This window comes from Carlito syrichta, unplaced genomic scaffold, assembly GCF_000164805.1.
Source record: "Carlito syrichta isolate Samal-C Ts95f unplaced genomic scaffold, Tarsius_syrichta-2.0.1 Scaffold309624, whole genome shotgun sequence".
Lineage (NCBI taxonomy): Eukaryota > Metazoa > Chordata > Mammalia > Primates > Tarsiidae > Carlito > Carlito syrichta.
This window is the reverse complement of record NW_007253720.1, coordinates 292,906-299,204: the sequence shown is the minus strand read 5'-3', so window position 1 is coordinate 299,204 and position 6,299 is coordinate 292,906.

Genomic DNA, 6,299 nt, shown 5'->3' with positions numbered 1-6,299 from the left:
TCACCTCAGCCTCCCAAAGGCGCGGGATTACAGGCTGAGTCACCGAGCCCGGCTCATCTTTCTGATCTCAACTTGAGCAGCGCTCCCTGATGAAGCCTCTCAAGACCTCAGACCAGGTCAGCTGTCTTTGTTATATGTTTTTGTAGTACTTCCTTCAGAAGACTTATCTCGGTTTGCAATTAGACATTTGTTTGGAGGTTCTTTGGCAAATTTCTCACTTCCCTAGCAGATCATGCTTCCCATCGTCTGTTGTGCATGTTAATCAGAGGCTGGTCCAGAAGAATGCTCAGTAAAAATGCAAGAAATAAATGAAAGGATTGAATAGGAATGCACTATTCTGCAAGAAACATGCTCCTCAGAGCTCGCCCCACTGTTGCCCTGCTGTCCCATCTCATCAGGATCAAATGTGGGTGATGATGGTGCCCTCTACCATCCAGAGGGGGAGGGCAGGGAAGGAGTGGGACCTGGAGGCCACTGGAGACACTGGAAGTGATCAGAAGTTGCAGGGGTGACGGGAAATTGAATAACAATTTAGTTCCCCGTAGTAGAACTGACAAGATGACAACCAGGGACTTTGAGAGAAATACAAGAGTGCAATGTGGTTAATTTGGCAATAGGATGCCACAGGTTGATTGATTTTTTTTTTTTTTTTTTGAGTTGGAGTCTCACTCTGTTGCCCAGACTGGAGTGCAGTGGCCACTCCCGGCCACCGCAGCCTCAACCTGCTGGGCTCCGGCGATCCTTCCACCTCAGCCTTCCTTGTAGCCGGAACTGCAGGTGCGCGTTACCACGCCCAGCTAATTTTTTGATTTATCGTAGAGATGAGGTCTCGCCTGCCCCCGTGGGTCTTGAACCCGCAGGCTCAGGCAGTCCACTCATCTCAGCCTCTCAAAGGCGCGGGATTACAGGCTGAGCCACCGAGCCCGGCTAGGTTGATTGATTAAAATGGGTGGTGAAATATGCCAGGGTGGTGGGGAAGTAGGCAAACTGGATGTATTCCAGAATTACCATAGAAGTTACTGGTAAAAACAGGAACGGGAAGCACTTACTGAGCACGTATGACATGTCAGGTCCTTTCCCCACGTAACTCCTGTATTCCATGGATTACTCTTTACAGAGACCCTGTGAGCAAGACATTGTTATCATCTCCATTTTGCAGAAAAGGAAACCAAAGCACAGAGGGGTAAGTAACTCATGCAGGTCACACAACTGGTAGAGGTCGTGTCAGGGTTCACTGTTAGAGACTGTTCTTTTTTTTTTTTTTTTTGAGTTGGAGTCTCACTCTGTCGCCCAGACTGGAGTGCAGTGGCTGCTCCCGGCCACCGTAGCCTCGACCTGCTGGGCTCCGGCGATCCTTCCGCCTCAGCCTTCCAAGTAGCTGGAATTACGGGCACGCGCTACCACGCCCGGCTGATTTTTTGATTTATTGTAGAGATGAGGTCTCGCCAAGTTGCCTGGGCTGGTCTCGAGCCTGCGGGCTCAAACAATCCACTTGCCTTGGCCTCCCAAAGTGCTGGGATTACAGGCTAAGCCACTGAGCCCGGCCTGTACCTTATTTATAAATCATGACTCCATGCATACAGTGGGGCACATGAGCCCTGCTGCTTATATTTGGGTCACACCAGAGACAGGAAATCAGCTGATGATGGTCGATAATGCACTTTTCTAGCCAGGGTGATTATGTCTGTGGGGTTCCAGGACTAAGGTCTGGAGAGAGTTCTAGTACCCCTTGTCCTCTAGGGCCTGAGGTAGCCCCCCTAAAAATGGCAGCTCCGCCTAGATTACCAGCCATGGCGATCTCTAGATCAAAGTGTGTTCCCTGGCCCAGCCTGGCATTGCTGATCTTGCTGTAAGCAGACTCTCTGGATAGTAAGGGTGAGAGAGGTCTCACTAGCAAGCAGGGACCCAAGACAGCCTCTCAGGAAGAAAAGCTCCAACGGACACTAAGGACATTGGGTCTCACTCACAATCCTGGGACCTGGTTCACCTCTCGCTCTACCATCCTCCCCTCCTATTTTAGGATGCCTCAGCTCCTTCGGGCATTCTGTGACTACTCTCCTTCCCCAGTGTCTCAGCTCAGCAGCCCTCCCTGACCTAGGGCATCTTGGAGGCATATACCCCTACAAGAGAACAGCTGATCTGGTGCTCTACCTTTTTTTTTTTTTGAGTTGGAGTCTCACTCCGTGGCCCAGACTGGAGTGCAGTGGCCGCTCCCAGCCACCGCAGCCTCGACTCGCTGGGCTCCGGCGATCCTTCTGCCTCAGCCTTTCAAGTAGCTGGAACTACAACGCGCTATCACGCCCGGCTGATTTTTTGATTTATTGTAGAGATGAGGTCTTGCCAAGTTGCCCAGGCGGGTCTCGAACGCGCAGGCTAGGCAATCCACTCACCTCAGTCTCCCAAAGCCCAGGATTACAGGCTGAGCCACCAAGCCCGGCTACCTCAAGCCCAGATACCTTGAGTATCCAAAGACCAAGCCCCAGAAACCCATGCTTCCTTCCTGAGCCCACTGATCTTCCTCTTACTCATCTACTAGGGACCAGGGCTGCCATCTGCTACAGACTGAGCCTGTGCCAAGCTCAGGAGTCCCTGTGCCCTCATGCAAGACCTGGTCAGTGCACTCCCAGAGGCATGGAGGAGAATAGAGGAAAGTCTTGCCACCTGGACTCCTAGGCTACAGCTCCATGAGGAGGAGTTTGGAGAAAGAGCCCACCGTACCCACATGCAGGGTCACAGATGCTTTGCATTGTCTTCAGGAGACTGGGATGCCTTGGTCTCCTACCTTTGTTCTCACTCATGTCTGTCTTTATCTGTTTCTGCCCTTACAAAGGCTGAGAACGAAAAAGAGGATTGGAAAGAAAAGACTGTGCCTCCCAGGCCAGAGCCTAAAGCCCAAGGATATCCTCCTTCCAGCTCAGAGCTCCCCTAGAATCAAAGGGTTCTTTTTGCCCCACTGTACCCAGGCTACAGGGATCCCCTTGAGTCTGCCCTATCCCCTCAGTCACAGATTATGAGGACACAGAGACAGACGCAGACAGAGGCACAGAGACAAAGACAGGCAGAAAGTGAGATAGACACCCCAAGAAAACCACAAAGAGATTCAGACAGTGAAAAAAGACACAAATGCATTCAGAAAAAGAAAGAAAAAGTCAGGTGCGGTGGCTCACGGCTGTGATTCCAGCACTTTGGGAGGCTGAGGTGAGAGGATTGCCTGATCTCATGGGGTTCCAGGTCAGCCTGAGCAACATGGTGAGAACTTGTCTCTACAATAAATCAAAAAATTAGCCAGGCGTGGTGGTTCATGCCTGTGGTTCCAGCTATTTGGAAGGCTGAGGTGGGAGGCAGAAGGCCTGAGCCCAGCAGGTTGAGTCTGCAGTGGCCATAAGCATGCCACTGCACTCCAGCCTGGGCAACAGAGTGAGACTCCCACTCAAAAAAAAAAAGAAAAGAAAAGATAAATGGGGGATGGGGCGAAGAGGAAAAAGAAGAGTGGGAGGAGGAAGAGGAAGAGGAGGAGGAGGAGGATGAGGAGGAGAAATTGAGAAACAGCGGAGGAGAAAAAGTGAAGGAAAATACAACCCAAGGACCAGAAACCTCCACTCACCCACTCTATATCATTAAACTGAAGAAGGGGAGTGGAGTCTGAGGGAGGGTCTCCTCCTCTGTGGCTCTGCCCCATCCTCTGGCTTTGGTCCTTAGCTTAGAGTCAGTCAATGTGGATGGGAAAAACATGTTATCTTCACTAATTCTACCTGAAATTTAGCATTTTCTCCAATTATGACAATGGTAAAAACCAGTCATATTAGCCATGACTATGCTTTGTCACCAGTAGAAGTCACAAATATATTTATATCATATTACAGTACTGTAGAGCTTCTGAAATATCATTTATGTTCATCACTGCTTCAAAATTATGTGAGGTATCAACCGACCACTAGATCTTATTTAAAGCATTCATAAAGAAGCACACATATTACTATATCACATTAAAATAGTTTTATAACTGTATTGCAATATAATTGGTTTCCTTTGTAATCCTATATATTTTATTTTATGCATTTTAAATATTATTCTTAGACCCGGGGGGCATATACTTTACCGGATTGCCAAAAGGGAGCAAAAGAGGTTTGAAGTCCTGCAACTAGCCTCTGACCAGGACCCCTATGTCCATTCCTGCAAGCTCCCTGTGCCCTGTGCTGCTTTTCCTGTTCCCTTTTCTTTCTTTCTTTCTTTTTTTTTTTTTGAGTTGGAGTTTCACTCTGTCGCCCAGACTGGAGTGCAGTGGCACGCTCCCGGCCACCGCAGCCTCGACCTGCTGGGCTCCAGCGATTCTTCCGCCTCAGCCTTCCAGGTAGCTGGAACTACAAGCGCGCATTACCACGCCCGGCTAGTTTTTGATTTATTGTAGAGACGAGGTCTCGCCAAGTTGCCCAGGCAGGTCTCGAACCCACGGGCTCAGGCAATCCACTCGCCTTGGCCTCCTAAAGTGCTGGGATTACAGGCTGAACCACTGAGCCCAGCCCTGTTCCCTTTTCTCACTGGGTTAGTCTGAGCCCTCCAGGAAGAAGCTGCCCAGGCAGGATGGAAGGGCAAGGATTCGATTAGGGGAGATGGCTGTGAGAGAGAAAGGGAGCCTGGGGCTTGGAGAGCTGAGATGGAGAGAGAGGAGGAAGAAAGTCTGGAGGAAGCATCCTGGACCTCCATGCCAACAAAGGAAAGTTCAGCAAGGCTGCCGGGGAAATTCTTGAACCAAAGTCTGCTGTCTGAGGAGTCCCTCATCTCCCAGGAATAGGCTTGCCTTGGGGTCTCTGCAGAGCTTTGTCAGTGGCTGGGAGCAGCCCATTGGGAAGCTGGCCTTAGAGCAGGAGCTGGTGGGTTTCAGAGAAAAGGAGGTGCAGCCTTGGTTAATTTCACTCCTTATAGCTGGAGGTCTGTGAGAAGCATTCTCATGGCCACCACAGTTGCCCATCTAGGAAAAAGGACCTGGTGCAGGGGTCCTACCACTGTGAACTTTGTAGATAAAGCTGTAGGCTTGGAGCTTTGGCTATATTCTGGCTGCAAGGCCTTGAGCAAGTTATTTAATGCTCCTGTCTTCTTATCCGTAAAATAGAGGTGATAAAATTCCCTATTTATAGGGAAATTTGTGAGGATTAATTGAGGTTTGCAAAGTAATGTTTGCATAGGGCCTGGGGCATGGTCAGCTCTCAATAATTGGTAGCCATTATTACGATCTTTTACATTATTAATCATTCTCTTTCTCAAAGGGAAGGCCCTCAGTAGGAAAGTAGGGCTCCAGGAGGCTGAGGACGCTTCCCTAGCTGGGGCAGCTGGAAGAGGTGGGAACCACTTCCTTACACTCCCTTTGCCTTCCCCTGAGGCAGGGGTCTTCCCCTAGCTACTGACACTTCCTGTGTCTGCTGACTCACAGCCAACTTCCTCTCATACAAACAGGAAAACACAGCCGGCCAGGCCCCCCACCCCCACCACCTCACACAGCTAGACACTGGCTCTACCCACAGGGGAAGTGTCTCAGGCGCTAGAGGACAGCCTCTAGAGCTGAGGCTCCCGCAAGATGGAGGAGAGGGGTGAGGGACACTTCTCCTCAGACCTCCCCTGCACTCCCCGCTGCATTTTAGTGTGGGAGAGTGGAGAGAAAGGGCTTCTCCTAAGAATGAACAGGGTGCTTGCTTGGTCACTGAGCTTTCAGGACACCAAACTTTTTCCCAAAAAGGCAGTCCCAAGCCTTGGTTTGGAAGTAGAGATGTTGCCCCCGCTCACATTCACACTTCGGAAGAAACCTAAGCTGGGCCCTTGGGGAGGGGGAAGCCGAAGCGGACTCCTTTGCTGGGCCCCTGCGCCTGTCCAGTCTGCCCAGGCCACACGGCTGCGATCCAGAGAGGGGATCCCCGTTTGGAAGGTTGTGGCTCAGAACTTCCAGATGTCCCGCTTCCGTTCCCCCATGAAACCGGGTGCCAGGGTCCAGTCCCCGGTTGGGCGCTCTGGGGGAGAGGTGCCCTGGGGGATAAAAGGCTTTTTTCCCTTCGGCAGAACTGGAGGTGTGGGAGCAGCGAGGGGATGGCAGAGCCGTCCGCTGCAGCGCGCGTCCTCGCTCGGTTCCCACCTCGATCCCAGTCTCCGCCCTGGCCTCTCCCTCTTTGTGCCTCTGCCCAGGGCGGTCTCGGGGCCCAACCGAGCTATCTCGCCGGAGAGAGGGCAGAGCCGGGCGGACCCCGAGATAAGCGCGGCGATTGGGTAAGGAGCCCAAACCCTCTGAGGGCCCGGGCTTGCACAAGGCGCGA